The 20620-nt window shown below is 44.4% G+C and overlaps 1 long non-coding RNA gene across 2 annotated transcripts in view; it reads left to right on the top strand.

Moving 5' to 3' along the window:
• The window catches only part of LOC135058043 (uncharacterized), a 911901-nt gene extending 904405 nt beyond the window's left edge, over window positions 1-7496 (top strand). For both annotated transcript variants that reach the window (XR_010244559.1, XR_010244558.1), the window contains one exon: window positions 7374-7496. This is a non-coding gene — a long non-coding RNA (uncharacterized LOC135058043). The remainder of the gene's footprint in view (window positions 1-7373) is intronic.
• The last annotated feature ends 13124 nt before the right edge of the window (window positions 7497-20620 follow it).

The raw sequence follows: 20620 nt of genomic DNA, 5'->3' as shown, positions 1-20620 counted from the left end.
GTGCATGTGAGTGAAAATATGGTCAGCAGAGGGGTATAAGCGATAAAAGTTAGCGAACAAACGCGTGCATGTTATAGAACGGTGGGCGGTCAATGGCATGTGAGGAAAAAACTGGTGGGCATGAGCAGGCAAAGATGGTGAGCAGAGGGGCAGGTGAAGGAAAAGATGATTATGCTTTTCATATGTTTTTCTCAGATTTAAAATAACACTTTGTGTATTGTGAAAGTACACATGCATTTCCCAGAGTATTTAAACAATTATATAATAGACACGCACAGGCTCAAACTAATAATCACAAAAAAATGTCAGTTGGTGGATTATAAAAAAGTTATTTTTTCTTTTGTTCCAGAATCTAACATTTGGATCCCTGCATTTAGATATTCAAGGTTATGGTTAGGGTTACATTTTCTAACAATCGTATCTCACCCGTGTTTGCCCGAGATTAACCTCGGGTGAGATTGATCAGTCACGAGTACTTCTTCTTAACTAAAACATGGTAATTTATAGTGATGAGCGGGTTCGGTTCCTCGGGATCCGAACCCCCCCGAAATTCACCCATTTTACACGGTTCCGAGGCAGCCTCGGATCTTCCCGCCTTGCTCGGTAAACCCGAGCGCGCCAGAACGTCATCATCCCGCTGTCGGATTCTCGCGAGATTCGTATTCTATATAAGGAGCCGCGCGTCGCCGCCATTTTCACTCGTGCTTTGGAAATGATAGCGAAAGGACGTGGCTGTGTTCTCTCAGTTTCTGTGTTCAGTGTGCTGCAAATATCTGTGCTCAGTGTGCTTGCAAATATTTGTGCTCAGTGTGCTGAAAATATCTACATTCTCTGCCTAAATGCTCCATATCTGTGCTGCATTGTAGTATATACTGTAGTAGGAGGACAGTGCAGAATGTTGCTGTGACCACCAGTATATATATAGCAGTACGGTACAGTAGTCCACTGCTCTACCTCTGTGTCAAGTATACTATGCATCCATACCTGTGCTGCATTTTAGTTGTGCGCAGTATATAGTAGGAGGGGACAGTGCAGAATGTTGCTGTGACCACCAGTATATATATAGCAGTACGGTACAGTAGTCCACTGCTCTACCTCTGTGTCGTCAAGTATACTATGCATCCATACCTGTGCTGCATTTTAGTTGTGCGCTGTATATAGTAGGAGGGGACAGTGCAGAATGTTGCTGTGACCACCAGTATATATATAGCAGTACGGTACAGTAGTCCACTGCTCTACCTCTGTGTCATCAAGTATACTATGCATCCATACCTGTGCTGCATTTTAGTTGTGCACAGTATATAGTAGGAGGGGACAGTGCAGAATGTTGCTGTGACCATATATATATATATAGCAGTACGCTACAGTAGTCCACTGCTCTACCTCTGTGTCGTCAAGTATACTATGCATCCATACCTGTGCTGAATTTTAGTTGTGCGCAGTATATAGTAGGAGGGGACAGTGCAGAATGTTGCTGTTACCACCAGGATATATATATAGCAGTACGGTACAGTAGTCCACTGCTCTACCTCTGTGTCGTCAAGTATACTATGCATCCATACCTGTGCTGCATTTTAGTTGTGCGCAGTATAAAGTAGGAGGGGACAGTGCAGAATGTTGCTGTGACCACCAGTATATATATAGCAGTACGGTACAGTAGTCCATTGCTCTACCTCTGTGTCGTCAAGTATACTACAAAAGTTCAGTAAAATGACCCAAAAATCAAAATTAAAAGCGTCTGATGAGAAGCGTAAACTTGTAGACAATCTATATTTCCATGTGGCGCTACTTAACACCTTAGAGATTTGATTAGCATACACAAATAAAAATTTTGTTTACACATTTGAGATGTACTTCATACAGATCAATGAGAAAATAGTAAAAATCCAATCACTAAAATTGAAAGAAATAGACAAACATAGTGCAAAACTGTTGAATATAAAAATCTTTTTCTTGTTTTTATTGGTCCCACTCACATAGAGTTGATAATAACAAGCATATCAGGACCCCAACAGCAATCAGGAATCCTTAATAGCGACCTGGCTTCATAAGATCTTCTTCTTAATAGGCCTAAACATAGGATAAAACAAAACATGTAACGTATTGAAGAGATTCTCAGGGAATAGGCAACTGTAAGGTGAAAGCGTGGGGTATAATCACCCAAAGTCCCGGTCACTACAGTGTCCCCAACGATCTCAAGCAACAGTCCCAATTCCCTGGTCCTCAATCAGCACAGTCCTCCCCGCTTAAGCGCTTTTGGATCTCTGTCCTTCCTCAGAAGCGCTTCTGGGTGATTATATCCCACGCTTTCACCTTACAGTTGCCTATTCCCTGAGAATCTCTTCAATCAATACGTTACATGTTTTGTTTTATCCTATGTTTAGGCCTATTAAGAAGAAGATCTTATGAAGCCAGGTCGCTATTAAGGATTCCTGATTGCTGTTGGGGTCCTCCTGATATGCTTGTTATTATCAACTCTATGTGAGTGGGACCAATAAAAACAAGAAAAAGATTTTTATATTCAACAGTTTTGCACTATGTTTGTCTATTTCTTTCAATTTTAGTGATTGGATTTTTACTATTTTCTCATTGATCTGTATGAAGTACATCTCAAATGTGTAAGCAAAAATGTTATTTGTGTATGCTAATCAAATCTCTAAGGTGTTAAGTAGCGCCACATGGAAATATAGATTGTCTACTATTTTGCTATTAGAATCACGGTGAAAGGTTCTTATATTTTCCAAGGGCTGCTACGAGTATTTAAGCGCACCCAGTGGTCTTTATTGTTTCTATTTTCTTGAGAAGCGTAAACTTGCCAATATGCCATTTACGACACGGTGTGGCAAGGAACGGCTGAGGCCCTGGCCTATGTTCATGGCTAGAGGTTCAGATTCACATGAGGATGGAAGCACTCATCCTTTCGCTAGAAAACTGCAGTGCCACTCCTAGATGGGCCAGGTGTTTGTGTCGACCACTTGGGTCGCTTAGCTTAGTCACACAGCTACCTCATTGCATCTCTTTTTTTCTTTGCATCATGTGCTGTTTGGGGACTATTTTTTAAATCTGCCATCCTGTCTGACACTGCAGTGCCACTCCTAGATGGGCCAGGTGTTTGTGTCGGACACTTGGGTCGCTTAGCTTAGCCATCCAGCGACCTCGGTGCAAATTTTAGGACTAAAAATAATATTGTGAGATGTGAGGTGTTCAGAATAGACTGGAAATGAGTGGAAATTATGGTTATTGAGGTTAATAATACAATAGGATCAAAATTACCCCCAAATTCTATGATTTAAGCTGTTTTTGAGGGGTTTTTGAAAAAAAACACCCAAATCCAAAACACACCCGAATCCGACAAAAAATGTTCAGGGAGGTTTTGCCAAAACGCGTCCGAATCCAAAACACAGCCGTGGAACCGAATCCAAAACCAAAACACAAAACCCGAAAAATTTCCGTTGCACATCACTGGTAATTTACTATGTTCCCGCTGGCATTACCTCCATGGCTAGTGTTTGACTGCCGCGTTTGCCGGCAGCCAAACACTCCCGTACATGCAGCCTGTAGAAATCAGAGAGATCTGTGCAGTGCTTCCCTGTGTAAATATGTAAAAAAGTGTTAATTTTTTTTCTTAAAACTGCGTGGGGTCCACCCCTCCACATGCATAACCAGCCCCTGACTCTTTGAGTCAGTCCTGGTTAAAAAAAAAAAACAGTGGTGGGATGATGTAGCCGTTCTCACCATAAGGAGTTTTCCCACCATTGAAGTTTTTTACAGGTTATGTGTATGCCTACTTGGATGTGACTGGCTACAGGAATTGTAGGTGTGTGTGAGTATGATTGTGAGTGTGCAAGAGTGATTATTTTACTACCATGGTGTGTGCATGCCATTTTTTTTATATTTTCTTTTAAAATAGGAGTATAGGTGCTCTGTGATTGGCTGGGAGTGACTGCTCTGTCAATCATCCCACCCCATAGACTACAATGGTGGGATGATATAGCGGTTCTCACCATAGACTTCAAAGGAGCTTTCCCACCATTAAAGTCTATGGTGGTGGATTTGATCGACTGTGCAGCCACTCACAACCAACCACCTTTACTGGGGGGTACCCACTTCCCGAAGAAACTCCAGCCAGTGCTAACCAGTTGTGGGGTTATTGTTATGGCCAAGGGTCCAATATAAGTATGTTCCTTGGCTGTGGCATTATCTCCCTGACTAGTTGAGCTGGTTTAAAATATACAGGGGACTCCTACATCCCCCCCCCTATATTTTTGGAACCAGGACCGGTCCAAGATTCCATTGCTGGTTCCTAGAATACAGGGGGACCTCACACATTTTTTCCTCCTGTATTTTTTGAACCTGGATCGGCTAATTATGCTTGTGGAGGGGGGACCCCAAACTGTTTTTTACAAATAATTTTTAACACATAAAAACTTTTTCTGCACAGATCTCACTGATCTGTACAAGCTTCTCTGAACGCACTACTGAGGGGGACATCTATTTGGAAAATGCAGTTTGCTCAATTCACAGGTGTGTTTATAGAAACAATTCTAGGAAAATTCTGTGTTTCAGTGTTGTCTATGGAAATTACATCCAAGTTTGCCCAATGGTATATTTGATCATATATCCATATCCACTAGTGTGATAAAATGCCTAAACACTCCCGTGTTTGCCAACTCGGGCAAATACAGAGCTTAGTAAATTTAACCCCCAGTGTTTGCACTTGGGAGGGGGAAGGGGGGTTTGATAGGCTAAGTTAGAAAACTTTACATGGTGAGTTATTCCGATAGCAGAAATACCAAGGGGCTTTTATGGACTTTTATGGGTCTTCCAGCAACATCTTTTAAGGACCGCATGAACCACCCAGGGGTGATAAAAAACATATATATAGTTGCATTGCAGCTGCATCACTGCTATTATGTTAGTTACACATTTGCAACAACTCTATTTTGCAGTATTAGGAAAACTTGTAAAGTTGTATATACAGTACTGTATATCCACCTGATGAACTGTGAGTAGGGTTGTCACAAGACCAAGTTCATGATACAGTAGTAATTTAGGTGAAGGATTTGGTCTACTACATACTGTACATGGAAAAGCTGGGAGAGAATTTAGACAGAGCAAAGAAAGATGGATAATGCTATAATAGGTGAGGCCATGGGACTGGAACATAGCAGAGAAGGGGAAGCAGTTCATAATGGGTAAAGACTCTGGATTGAGAAGGTAGATATACCATGATTAACATACTGTAAGAGGATAGCAGTTACCAACCGAAAGGAAGATTGGCCCCTGGACAAAAGCACATCTTGTGCCCCTATGAGGCTGTTTGTGCAGCTTCGAGAATATACAATTTTAAATATACAGCCTAGGAGGAGCGTGCACGTGTGAACCAATAAGAATCTAAATTATTAGTACAAGTAGTCATTTTACTCCCATAATCTTTATCAATTTACCTTGCCCCACCATAAATGTTGCCACCACTGGTGACACCAGGCTTGAGCCCTGTGTACACACTCCCCACATTAGGTGTTCCTGTGATAGTACATATCAGTAGAAACTAAGCATTGTACAGAGAGACAGAGAAACCAGGAGGATTAAAGGCCAAAGATGTGCTGGGGTGCAGTAAATTGCTGAGGTATAGATAGTTATGTTGTGATAGGCTTAATACATATTTGAAGATGGAGGTTAAGCTCTTACTGTAGATAGATAGTATTAGGTAGAGATAAGAAAAAACTGTAGTGAAAAATAACTTCAGCATAGAGTTTTGTGGTGGAACAGCTGGTTTGTAGAAGTGTCACATTCCGGTGATACAATCACCAAGTTGCACTTGTGCTTGGCCTTTCAGCAAAAGTCACATTTCATGGTACTTATTATCTATGAATAGAACAATGTCAACAGTAGTAAATTCATTTTACTGTGTAATGAGTTTGGGATAGGATTTAGAATAATTTAGAAACCTGACAAATTGTACTGGCAAATGCAGAATAAGGTGCATATTTGAAACATTAGTGTCATGTCTGGTGCTAAAGGTTAAGCCAAGTCCATGATATGGTAAAGTGTGTGACATTGATTGACAGGCTGATATACTTCAAGAGTCGAGCTTGTGGCCCTCCAGCTCTCAAAAAAGTTTGTACCCTTAATTTGAAGAATGGAAAGGAAAAAAAACACAAAAACAGCTCAGCACACCTGTATCATTCATCCTACAATGCCTCCACTTGCCCCTCACTTACTCCAAAATATCAAAAATGGCACTTAAATTTCAGAATTTGCGCCAAAATAGCTAGACTTCAGCTCCCCCACTTGCCTTAAATGTTACAACATGCACCAAACTCCCACTGGCCATAAAATATCATTCAGCTCTTTCTACATGACCTTCAGACCTCTTCATATGCTCCCCAGACCTTTCCGACATGCCATTCGCACCTCCCAACATGTCCCTCAGACGTCTGCTCATGATCTCCAACCTCCCCTTATACCACATACCACTTCATGCACCCTATATGTCCCCACATGCTCTTTAAATGTCCTACAGAAAACTGTACATGCTCTCAGATGCCCCAAAAGCCACTCACCACTTTCACCACATGCCATGCATATCTCTCCACAATAAGCCACCTAATGGCTAATCTACTCTACAGAAATACTTTTACAGCTCGAGCGCACAGAGAAAGAGGGAGAGCGGTAATGTACAATACATTATACTCCTCTGCCAATGCTGATGGCTGTGCTAAGTGACCTCCCTGCAGAGTGCACATGACACATAATGTGGATGTTGACTGCTCCCATTTAACATTATGCTCTGCTTAACAACCAAGCTGAGAAAAAGTCAGAATAAGGGCAGCCAATTGGGAGGAGTGTGTGTGTGTGTGTGTGTGTGTGTGTGTGTGTGTGTGTGTGTGTGTGTGTGTGTGTGTGTGTGTGAAGGGGGTGGTGGGTGGGGGGGTTAGTTTGTTCAAACAGGATATCTGGTCCCTCCTACCTCCCTTTGGTAAAATTATATTGGCACACCATTTTCACAATACTGATTGAATCTAATTTTCAAGCACATAAATATACTGTACACAAAAGATATGTTGCATACAATAATAGTTATGCATATGCATAATAATAGACCATACTCTTGTCTAACATCACTCAAGAGTGGCATTACAAAAAACTAGTTGCACTTATGCGAATTATATTATAAGGACCCCTCTCAGGGTTATTATGAGGCCACATCAGTATTTGGGCCAACCTCATAAAATAGTACTGAAACACAGACAATTTACTCCTGTATGCAAATTAAACTTCATATTTACAAATTGTTTTTTATTGTTATTATTATTACATTGATGAATGCAGGGTCAAAAGATTTTTATCAAAATTTTCTCTTTTTACAGAGATTAGCAAATCACTTGCCGGTTGGACGACCACCAGAAGATTTGAAATGAGAATGGAATCTGGACAATCTGTACAAATGGCGCATGGAAAACTAATAAACATCATAAACTTGTTCTACAAAATCAGCTAAATTTACCAATTTTTTTTAATGTTATCTGTTAAATTTAGGAAATAAATACTAATTTGTACTTTAAATTGTGCATAAGTCTGCAATATTTAAGTTGTACCCTGCTGAGGTGGTATTACTTAGAGATTCAATAAAACAGGTTGGCTTTGCACTGGAGCATCTTGATGGTCCACCCAGTCTGCACCTGCATCAAGGTGCACAACTACTCCCTGCAGAGAACAAGTCCAACCGCCTACTACTATAATTCCACACTTTTCAGTTTTTAGTGATTCAAGTTTTAATTATTTCTACTCAAATAATGCTTTATGTATTTTTATTTATGTCTAAACCACTTAACTGGTGGCTATGCTCTCTGAACAACGCACATAAATTGTCGGGTTTTTTGTAGGACTGAATTAGGTTAAGAATGTCTATTTAAAACATAGCAAACACGAGTTTAGAAGAAAAAAAAGTAAATATTTTTTTTACAAACATAATTTTGACAATTAATTATTTATATATTGGACCATCGATGATCAAACCATTGCGTCTTTACATTTTCACGGCGACTACTCTACTCTGCAGCTGCCGGGGGTAAACAGGCAAGGTAAGGGCTGCTTCTTTAACATTTCCCTGTTGCTGCTAATCTCTGCAGCTGCGGGGTGGGGGTTGCGGTGCCGCCGGGCTACCCGATCTGCAGTGATTGGCAGCACATCAGGTACTGGTGGAAGGAACAAGAAAGCAGAGGGGCTAGAAGGTCCCTCTGAGATTGGCAGCTGCTGAACGATTACCTTCCAGCAGCTGGCTAGTTGGCATTTCTGACTGGTTGCATCTGATGCAACCATGCCAGGCAAGTGTTAATAAGTCAAGAAAGTAAACTCTGGAGAGATAAGTAATTGAACATGGGTGCAGGGTGCGCTGTATGGGCATCCCTGGACTCAGGGGCACAGGTGCACAGCACAGACTACACCAATTACAGATATGCCTATTGCCTATGCATCTTAAAGCTAATTTTGCCAGCACTTGGATACCCCCAGGTCTTCAACTCTAGGTAATAAACACTTATCATGACAAGGTGAACAGGACACTATGTATAATGTCCAAATACAAAATACTATGGCAGACATTTGCTAGTGGCAAACAGGACTGGCAGCAGACAATTATCATAGATGACAGTAACAGATCATAGAGACACAGTAGGCAATGCTAGATCAGAGATGCCAGTTTACAGACAGGAATGATTATGCAGTGCTGGATCAGGATTGGTAACAAGTAGGCAATAATGGTTAAATAATGCAGGGTCAGGGCAAAGGGCAGACAAGTATAAATGGTTCAATGAAGTTTGGTTAGAGCTGGCGACAGACAGGCTATAATAGTTAAACAAGGCTGGGCATAGCTGGTGGAAGACAGGTATTAATGGTTATTAAAGCTGAGTCAGATTTAGCAGCAGGCATGTAATAATAGATAGGGTTGGCAGCACAAAAACATGTCACCTGGAAATACTGTAGGTCAGTGTCTAGGGCAGGAGAAATCTGCAGGATTCAAAAGGCAAACTAAGGGCCTAAATCAGAGTTGTACACAAATCCAGTGGTTTGCATTCAACTCTGATGGTGGGTGGACTGCAAGGGGTGAATTTCCCATTAGGCACGTGCCTAGGGGCGACACTTGTTTGGGAGAGGCACTTTAATGCTTGTGTTGTTACTGTCAGTCCAAAAACTACCAGTTACTGCAAAATATTTCAACTGTACTGTACCAGATGCCATCTTGAATAGAGTGTAAACAGGTAGCACATGCGTCTGACAGGCGGTAAGGTGAGGCAGGTGAGGCAAAGCCTTTCTTGTCATACTCCAGTATAAGGCAGAGTCTTGACTATATAAAGTATATGAAAAATACAAAGAATATTTAGAAATATCTTCTTTGTATTATTCTAATAATTTTTATAGTCAAAACCCTGGAGCAAAAAGTCTGTGACAGGTGAGGCAGTGCCTATCTTTTCTGCATGCAGGCTTCTATTAAAATGTGTCTTATTCACAAAATGCCAACAGGATGCACAAGCAGCTTATGCTGATTAAAATGATATGTGGCATGTCTGTATTCTGTGTACACCTGCGGCTGTTTCTGCATACAAACTGGAACATTAGAGTGTTTTCTAGGAAAACACTGCATCATAGCATTTTTTATGCCGGTGCAGCCGCAGTCACACACAGAATACAGGCATGCCACATATCACTTTAATCATCATAAGCTGCTTGTGCATCCTATTCACATTTTGTGAATAAGAAGCATTTTAATAGAGGAAGTTGTATGAAAAGATGCTCGGTGCTACCGAGTCTCGCCACAGTATGGCATGACTAGAAGGCAGAGACGTGCGGTGAAGTAAATGTCTCAAGAGGCACTGGCTAGTACCAGAGCCATGGTTTACACACAATATATAAGCCCAAGGCTTCATGTGGGTATTATACACAGGTGCAGCAGTATAAACTGCTGGAAATTTGGTGAGTTTGATCAGAGATGTGCAGATAAGATAGGGAAAGGAGGCACTGCCTCTCCTGCCATAGACTATTTACTCCAGAGTTTTGACTAAATAAATGATTAGAATAATACAAAAATATCTCTAATATATTCTTTGTACAGATGGAGCCATGCTAATCATGGCTCCGTCTGTGCCTAGGCGCGCCTGCCTAGGCAGGCCTAGGACTCGGTGTCTCCATCTCCGACTGGGCGCACGCGTCCGTGATGGAGATGCGACCCATTCACTTGAATGGAGGGCATCTCCGTCCATGTGCCCAGACAGAGACGCTCTAAATGAGAGCGTCTCTGTGCACTCTCGGCATGACTAGCCAAACGGATCGCCTAGTCACGCCAGGAGTGCTCGTTTGCAATGGAGCCGCCTCAAATGAGTACGGCTCCATCTGTATTTTTCATATACATTATATAGTCAAAACTTTGTCTTATACGTTAGTATTACAGGAAAGGCTCTGCCTCACCTCACCGCATGCCACTACTAGAAGGGATGTTTAATGTGTCAGGAGACTAGATTTATGTGGACACATCTGTAATTGTGACTGTTTATTAAAAAAATGCTGCACTCTACTATCCTCCTATTGTGAGTCTAGAAAAAAACCTTATGGTGGAGTTATGTAGGAAAAAAGATATTGACGGTGTAGGATTTGATGTAGAAGCCCCTACCACGCAGAGTATACCTAATATTTTCTTAGATTCACTGGGACTTCCTTTGGGGAATCAAATTTTCGACATAATACATCTGCCTTGGTGGAAAGTGATCACCAGGTTAAATGAGTTACCATCTGGCCTGGTGTGCACTAAGGGGGTCATTCCGAGTTGATCGCTGCCGTGTTTTAGCAGCCGTACAAATGCTATGCCGCTGCCCACTGGGAGTGTATTTAGCTTAGCAGAAGTGTGAACGGTTGTATCGCAGATCGGCTAAAAAAATTTTTGTGTAGTTTCACAGTAGCTCAAAACCTAATCAGCGCTTGCGATCACTTCAGACTATTCAGTTCCGGATTTGACATCACAAACCCGCCCAACATTCGGCCAGGCACGCCTGCATTTTTCCTGGCATGCCTGCGTTTTTCCGCACACTCCCTGAAAACAGTCAGTTGTAACCCAGAAACGCCCACTTCATGTCAATCACTCTGCGGCAAGCAGTGCGACTGAAATGCATCGCTAGACCCTGTGCAAAACTACATCGTTCGTTGTGCCCGTACATCATGTGTGCGCATTGCGCTAGACACGCATGCGCAGAACTGCTGATTTTTAGCCAGATCGCTGCGCTGCGAACAAATTCAGCTAGCGATCAACTCGGAATGACCCCCTGAGGGCCTAATTCAGAGCTGATTGCAGCAGCAAATTTGTTAGCAGTTGGGCAAAACCATGTGCACTGCAGGGGGGGGGCACATATAACATGTGCAGAGAGAGTTAGATTTGGGTGGGGTGTGTTCAAACTGAAATCTAAATAGCAGTGTAAAAATAAAGCAGCCAGTATTTACCCTGCACAGAAGCAAAATAATTAGTGATGTGCACCGGAAATTTTTCGGGTTTTGTGTTTTGGTTTTGGGTTCGGATCCGCGGCCGTGTTTTGGGTTCGAACACGTTTTGGCAAAACCTCACCGAATTTTTTTTGTCGGATTCGGTTGTGTTTTGGATTTGGGTGTTTTTTTCCAAAAACCCTAAAAAACTGCTTAAATCAAAGAATATGGGGGTCATTTTGATCCCATAGTATTATTAATAGAGATGAGCGCCTGAAATTTTTCGGGTTTTGTGTTTTGGTTTTGGGTTCGGTTCCGCGGCCGTGTTTTGGGTTCGAACGCGTTTTGTCAAAACCTCACCGAATTATTTTTGTCGGATTCGGGTGTGTTTTGGATTCGGGTGTTTTTTCCCAAAAACACTAAAAAACAGCTTAAATCATAGAATTTGGGGGTCATTTTGATCCCAAAGTATTATTAACCTCAAAAACCATAATTTACACTCATTTTCAGTCTATTCTGAATACCTCACACCTCACAATATTATTTTTAGTCCTAAAATTTGCACCGAGGTCGCTGTGTGAGTAAGATAAGCGACCCTAGTGGCCGACACAAACACCGGGCCCATCTAGGAGTGGCACTGCAGTGTCACGCAGGATGTCCCTTCCAAAAAACCCTCCCCAAACAGCACATGACGCAAAGAAAAAAAGAGGCGCAATGAGGTAGCTGTGTGAGTAAGATTAGCGACCCTAGTGGCCGACACAAACACCGGGCCCATCTAGGAGTGGCACTGCAGTGTCACGCAGGATGGCCCTTCCAAAAAACCCTCCCCAAACAGCACATGACGCAAAGAAAAAAAGAGGCGCAATGAGGTAGCTGACTGTGTGAGTAAGATTAGCGACCCTAGTGGCCGACACAAACACCGGGCACATCTAGGAGTGGCACTGCAGTGTCACGCAGGATGTCCCTTCCAAAAAACCCTCCCCAAACAGCACATGACGCAAAGAAAAAAAGAGGCGCAATGAGGTAGCTGTGTGAGTAAGATTAGCGACCCTAGTGGCCGACACAAACACCGGGCCCATCTAGGAGTGGCACTGCAGTGTCACGCAGGATGTCCCTTCCAAAAAACCCTCCCCAATCAGCACATGATGCAAAGAAAAAGAAAAGAAAAAAGAGGTGCAAGATGGAATTATCCTTGGGCCCTCCCACCCACCCTTATGTTGTATAAACAAAACAGGACATGCACACTTTAACCAACCCATCATTTCAGTGACAGGGTCTGCCACACGACTGTGACTGATATGACGGGTTGGTTTGGACCCCCCCCAAAAAAGAAGCAATTAATCTCTCCTTGCACAAACTGGCTCTACAGAGGCAAGATGTCCACCTCATCTTCACCCTCCGATATATCACCGTGTACATCCCCCTCCTCACAGATTATCAATTCGTCCCCACTGGAATCCACCATCTCAGCTCCCTGTGTACTTTGTGGAGGCAATTGCTGCTGGTCAATGTCTCCGCGGAGGAATTGATTATAATTCATTTTAATGAACATCATCTTCTCCACATTTTCTGGATGTAACCTCGTACGCCGATTGCTGACAAGGTGAGCGGCGGCACTAAACACTCTTTCGGAGTACACACTTGTGGGAGGGCAACTTAGGTAGAATAAAGCCAGTTTGTGCAAGGGCCTCCAAATTGCCTCTTTTTCCTGCCAGTATAAGTACGGACTGTGTGACGTGCCTACTTGGATGCGGTCACTCATATAATCCTCCACCATTCTATCAATGTTGAGAGAATCATATGCAGTGACAGTAGACGACATGTCCGTAATCGTTGTCAGGTCCTCCAGTCCGGACCAGATGTCAGCATCAGCAGTCGCTCCAGACTGCCCTGCATCACCGCCAGCGGGTGGGCTCGGAATTCTGAGCCTTTTCCTCGCACCCCCAGTTGCGGGAGAATGTGAAGGAGGAGATGTTGACAGGTCGCGTTCCGCTTGACTTGACAATTTTGTCACCAGCAGGTCTTTCAACCCCAGCAGACCTGTGTCTGCCGGAAAGAGAGATCCAAGGTAGGCTTTAAATCTAGGATCGAGCACGGTGGCCAAAATGTAGTGCTCTGATTTCAACAGATTGACCACCCGTGAATCCTTGTTAAGCGAATTAAGGGCTGCATCCACAAGTCCCACATGCCTAGCGGAATCGCTCCGTGTTAGCTCCTTCTTCAATGCCTCCAGCTTCTTCTGCAAAAGCCTGATGAGGGGAATGACCTGACTCAGGCTGGCAGTGTCTGAACTGACTTCACGTGTGGCAAGTTCAAAGGGCATCAGAACCTTGCACAACGTTGAAATCATTCTCCACTGCACTTGAGACAGGTGCATTCCATCTCCTATATCGTGCTCAATTGTATAGGCTTGAATGGCCTTTTGCTGCTCCTCCAACCTCTGAAGCATATAGAGGGTTGAATTCCACCTCGTTACCACTTCTTGCTTCAGATGATGGCAGGGCAGGTTCAGTAGTTTTTGGTGGTGCTCCAGTCTTCTGTACGTGGTGCCTGTACGCCGAAAGTGTCCCGCAATTCTTCTGGCCACCGACAGCACCTCTTGCACACCCCTGTCGTTTTTTAAAAAATTCTGCACCACCAAATTCAAGGTATGTGCAAAACATGGGACGTGCTGGAATTTGCCCATATTTAATGCACACACAATATTGCTGGCGTTGTCCGATGCCACAAATCCACAGGAGAGTCCAATTGGGGTAAGCCATTCCGCGATGATCTTCCTCAGTTGCCGTAAGAGGTTTTCAGCTGTGTGCGTATTCTGGAAAGCGGTGATACAAAGCGTAGCCTGCCTAGGAAAGAGTTGGCGTTTGCGAGATGCTGCTACTGGTGCCGCCGCTGCTGTTCTTGCGGCGGGAGTCCATACATCTACCCAGTGGGCTGTCACAGTCATATAGTCCTGACCCTGCCCTGCTCCACTTGTCCACATGTCCGTGGTTAAGTGGACATTGGGTACAACTGCATTTTTTAGGACACTGGTGAGTCTTTTTCTGACGTCCGTGTACATTCTCGGTATCGCCTGCCTAGAGAAGTGGAACCTAGATGGTATTTGGTAACGGGGGCACACTGCCTCAATAAATTGTCTAGTTCCCTGTGAACTAACGGCGGATACCGGACGCACGTCTAACACCAACATAGTTGTCAAGGACTCAGTTATCCGCTTTGCAGTAGGATGACTGCTGTGATATTTCATCTTCCTCGCAAAGGACTGTTGAACAGTCAATTGCTTACTGGAAGTAGTACAAGTGGGCTTACGACTTCCCCTCTGGGATGACCATCGACTCCCAGCGGCAACAACAGCAGCGCCAGCAGCAGTAGGCGTTACACGCAAGGATGCATCGGAGGAATCCCAGGCAGGAGAGGACTCGTCAGACTTGCCAGTGACATGGCCTGCCGGACTATTGGCATTCCTGGGGAAGGAGGAAATTGACACTGAGGGAGTTGGTGGGGTGGTTTGCGTGAGCTTGGTTACAAGAGGAAGGGATTTACTGGTCAGTGGACTGCTTCCGCTGTCACCCAAAGTTTTTGAACTTGTCACTGACTTATTATGAATGCGCTGCAGGTGACGTATAAGGGAGGATGTTCCGAGGTGGTTAACGTCCTTACCCCTACTTATTACAGCTTGACAAAGGGAACACACGGCTTGACACCTGTTGTCCGCATTTCTGGTGAAATACCTCCACACCGAAGAGCTGATTTTTTTGGTATTTTCACCTGGCATGTCAACGGCCATATTCCTCCCACGGACAACAGGTGTCTCCCCGGGTGCCTGACTTAAACAAACCACCTCACCATCAGAATCCTTCTGGTCAATTTCCTCCCCAGCGCCAGCAACACCCATATCCTCCTCATCCTGGTGTACTTCAACACTGACATCTTCAATCTGACTATCAGGAACTGGACTGCGGGTGCTCCTTCCAGCACTTGCAGGGGGCATGCAAATAGTGGAAGGCGCATGCTCTTCACGTCCAGTGTTGGGAAGGTCAGGCATCGCAAACGACACAATTGGACTCTCCTTGTGGATTTGGGATTTCAAAGAACGCACAGTTCTTTGCGGTGCTTTTGCCAGCTTGAGTCTTTTCAGTTTTCTAGCGAGAGGCTGAGTGCTTCCATCCTCATGTGAAGCTGAACCACTAGCCATGAACATAGGCCAGGGCCTCAGCCGTTCCTTGCCACTCCGTGTGGTAAATGGCATATTGGCAAGTTTACGCTTCTCCTCCGACAATTTTATTTTAGGTTTTGGAGTCCTTTTTTTTCTGATATTTGGTGTTTTGGATTTGACATGCTCTGTACTATGACATTGGGCATCGGCCTTGGCAGACGACGTTGCTGGCATTTCATCGTCTCGGCCATGACTAGTGGCAGCAGCTTCAGCACGAGGTGGAAGTGGATCTTGATCTTTCCCTAATTTTGGAACCTCAACTTTTTTGTTCTCCATATTTTATAGGCAGAACTAAAAGGCACCTCAGGTAAACAATGGAGATGGATGGATTGGATACTAGTATACAATTATGGACGGACTGCCACGGTTAGGTGGTATAAAAAAACCACGGTTAGGTGGTATATATTGTAATACAATTATGGATGGACGGACTGCCTGCCGAGTGCCGACACAGAGGTAGCCACAGCCGTGAACTACCACACTGTACACTGGTTGATAAAGAGATAGTAGTATACTCGTAACAACTAGTATGACACTATGACGGTATAAAGAATGAAAAAAAAAACACGGTTAGGTGGTATATATTATAATAATACAATTATGGATGGACGGACTGCCTGCCGAGTTCCGACACAGAGGTAGCCACAGCCGTGAACTACCGCACTGTACACTGGTTGATAAAGAGATAGTAGTATACTCGTAACAACTAGTATGACTGACTATGACGGTATAAAGAATGAAAAAAAAAACCACGGTTAGGTGGTATATATTGTAATACAATTATGGATGGACGGACTGCCTGCCGAGTTCCGACACAGAGGTAGCCACAGCCGTGAACTACCGCACTGTACACTGGTTGATAAAGAGATAGTAGTATACTCGTAACAACTAGTATGACTGACTATGACGGTATAAAGAATGAAAAAAAAAACACGGTTAGGTGGTATATATTATAATACAATTATGGATGGACGGACTGCCTGCCGACTGCCGACACAGAGGTAGCCACAGCCGTGAACTACCGCACTGTACACTGGTTGATAAAGAGATAGTAGTATACTCGTAACAACTAGTATGACACTATGACGGTATAAAGAATGAAAAAAAAACCACGGTTAGGTGGTATATATTATAATACAATTATGGATGGACGGACTGCCTGCCGACTGCCGACACAGAGGTAGCCACAGCCGTGAACTACCGCACTGTACACTGGTTGATAAAGAGATAGTAGTATACTCGTAACAACTAGTATGACACTATGACGGTATAAAGAATGAAAAAAAAACCACGGTTAGGTGGTATATATTATAATACAATTATGGATGGACGGACTGCCTGCCGAGTGCCGACACAGAGGTAGCCACAGCCGTGAACTACCGCACTGTACACTGGTTGATAAAGAGATAGTAGTATACTCGTAACAACTAGTATGACTGACTATGACGGTATAAAGAATGAAAAAAAAACCACGGTTAGGTGGTATATATTATAATACAATTATGGATGGACGGACTGCCTGCCGACTGCCGACACAGAGGTAGCCACAGCCGTGAACTACCGCACTGTACACTGGTTGATAAAGAGATAGTAGTATACTCGTAACAACTAGTATGACACTATGACGGTATAAAGAATGGAAAAAAAACCACGGTTAGGTGGTATATATTATAATACAATTATGGATGGACGGACTGCCTGCCGACTGCCGACACAGAGGTAGCCACAGCCGTGAACTACCGCACTGTACACTGGTTGATAAAGAGATAGTAGTATACTCGTAACAACTAGTATGACACTATGACGGTATAAAGAATGAAAAAAAAACCACGGTTAGGTGGTATATATTATAATAATACAATTATGGATGGACGGACTGCCTGCCGACTGCCGACACAGAGGTAGCCACAGCCGTGAACTACCGCACTGTACACTGGTTGATAAAGAGATAGTAGTATACTCGTAACAACTAGTATGACTATGACGACGGTATAAAGAAAGAAAAAAAAATACCACGGTTAGGTGGTATATAATTATACAATTATGGATGGACGGACTGCCTGCCGAGTGCCGACTGCCGACACAGAGGTAGCCACAGCCGTGAACTACCGCACTGTACTGTGTCTGCTGCTAATATAGACTGGTTGATAAAGAGATAGTATACAACAATATACTACTATACTGGTGGTCAGGCACTGGTCACCACTAGTCACACTGGCAGTGGCACTCCTGCAGCAAAAGTGTGCACTGTTTAATTTTAAATTAATATAATATTATGTACTCCTGGCTCCTGCTATAACAACCTGCAGTGCTCCCCAGTCTCCCCCACAATTATTATAAGCTTTTATACATTGATGTGCAGCACACTGGGCTGAGCTGAGTGCACACAGACTGAGTCACACTGTGTGACTGCTGTGTATCGTTTTTTTCAGGCAGAGAACGGATATAGCAGAGAACGGATATATTAAATAAAAGTTAACTTAACAACAACTGCATTGGTCACTGTGGTAAACTCTGTCTGCACAATCTCTCTCTCTCTCTCTCTCTTCTAATCTATTCTAATGGAGAGGACGCCAGCCACGTCCTCTCCCTATCAATCTCAATGCACGTGTGAAAATGGCGGCGACGCGCGGCTCCTTATATAGAATCCGAGTCTCGCGAGAATCCGACAGCGTCATGATGACGTTCGGGCGCGCTCGGGTTAACCGAGCAAGGCGGGAAGATCCGAGTCGCTCGGACCCGTGAAAAAAAAAGTGAAGTTCGTGCGGGTTCGGATTCAAAGAAACCGAACCCGCTCATCTCTAATTATTAACCTCAATAACCATAATTTACACTCATTTCCAGTCTATTCTGAACACCTCACAATTCACAATATTATTTTTAGTCCTAAAATTTGCACCGAGGTCGCTGGATGGCTAAGCTAAGCGACACAAGTGGCCGACACAAACACCTGGCCCATCTAGGAGTGGCACTGCAGTGTCAGGCAGGATGGCCCTTCCAAAAAATACTCCCCAAACAGCACATGACGCAAAGAAAAAAAGAGGCGCAATGAGGTAGCTGTGTAACGACTAAGCTAAGCGACCCTAGTGGCCAACACAAACACCTGGCCCATCTAGGAGTGGCACTGCAGTGTCACGCAGGATGGCCCTTCCAAAAAATACTCCCCAAACAGCACATGACGCAAAGAAAAAAAGAGGCGCAATGAGGTAGCTGTGTGACGACTAAGCTAAGCGACCCTAGTGGCCGACACAAACACCTGGCCCATCTAGGAGTGGCACTGCAGTGTCAGGCAGGATGGCCCTTCCAAAAAATACTCCCCAAACAGCACATGACGCAATGAAAAAAAGAGGCGCAATGAGGTAGCTGTGTGACGACTAAGCTAAGCGACCCTAGTGGCCGACACAAACACCTGGCCCATCTAGGATTGGCACTGCAGTGTCACGCAGGATGGCCCTTCCAAAAAATATTCCCCAAACAGCACAGGATGCAAAGAAAAAAAGAGGCGCAATGAGGTAGCTGTGTGACGACTAAGCTAAGCGACCCTAGTGGCCGACACAAACACCTGGCCCATCTAGGAGTGGCACTGCAGTGTCACGCAGGATGGCCCTTCCAAAAAATACTCCCCAAACAGCACATGACGCAAAGAAAAAAAGAGGCGCACTGAGGTAGCTGTGTGACGACTAAGCTAAGTGACCCTAGTGGCCGACACAAACACCTGGCCCATCTAGGAGTGGCACTGCAGTGTCACGCAGGATGGCCCTTCCAAAAAATTCTCCCCAAACAGCACATGACGCAAAGAAAAAAAGAGGCGCAATGAGGTAGCTGTGTGACGACTAAGCTAAGCGACCCTAGTGGCCGACACAAACACCTGGCCCATCTAGGAGTGGCACTGCAGTGTCACGCAGGATGGCCCTTCCAAAAAATACTCCCCAAACAGCACATGATGCAAAGAAAAAAAGAGGCGCAATAAGGTAGCTGTGTGACGACTAAGCTAAGCGACCCTAGTGGCCGACACAAACACCTGGCCCATCTAGGAGTGGCACTGCAGTGTCACGCAAGATGGCCCATCCAAAAAATACTCCCCAAACAGCACATGACGCAAAGAAAAAAAGAGGCGCAATGAGGTAGCTGTGTGACGACTAAGCTAAGCGACCCTAGTGGCCGACACAAACACCTGGCCCATCTAGGAGTGGCACTGCAGTGTCAGGCAGGATGGCCCTTCCAAAAAATACTCCCCAAACAGCACATAGCGCAAAGAAAAAAAGAGGCGCAATGAGGTAGCTGTGTGACGACTAAGCTAAGCGACCCTAGTGGCCGACACAAACACCTGGCCCATCTAGGAGTGGCACTGCAGTGTCAGGCAGGATGGCCCTTCCAAAAAATACTCCCCAAACAGCACATGACGCAAAGAAAAAAAGAGGCGCAATGAGGTAGCTGTGTGACGACTATGCTAAGCGACCCTAGTGGCCGACACAAACACCTGGCCCATCTAGGAGTGGCACTGCAGTGTCACGCAGGATGGCCCTTCCAAAAAATACTCCCCAAACAGCACATGATGCAAAGAAAAATGAAAGAAAAAAGAGGTGCAAGATGGAATTGTCCTTGGGCCCTCCCACCCACCCTTATGTTGTAAAAACAGGACATGCACAGTTTAACGAACCCATCATTTCAGCGACAGGGTCTGCCACACGACTGTGACTGAAATGACTGGTTGGTTTGGGCCCCCACCAAAAAAGAAGCAATCAATCTCTCCTTGCACAAACTGGCTCTACAGAGGCAAGATGTCCACCTCATCATCATCGTCCGATTCATCACCCCTTTCACTGTGTACATCCCCCTCCTCACAGATTATTAATTCGTCCCCACTGGAATCCACCATCTCAGGTCCCCGTGTACTTTGTGGAGGCAATTGCTGCTGGTGAATGTCTCCATGGA

Source organism: Pseudophryne corroboree, chromosome 3 (genome assembly GCF_028390025.1).
Source record: "Pseudophryne corroboree isolate aPseCor3 chromosome 3, aPseCor3.hap2, whole genome shotgun sequence".
Lineage (NCBI taxonomy): Eukaryota > Metazoa > Chordata > Amphibia > Anura > Myobatrachidae > Pseudophryne > Pseudophryne corroboree.
This window is presented reverse-complemented; position numbering and strand designations above follow the sequence as displayed.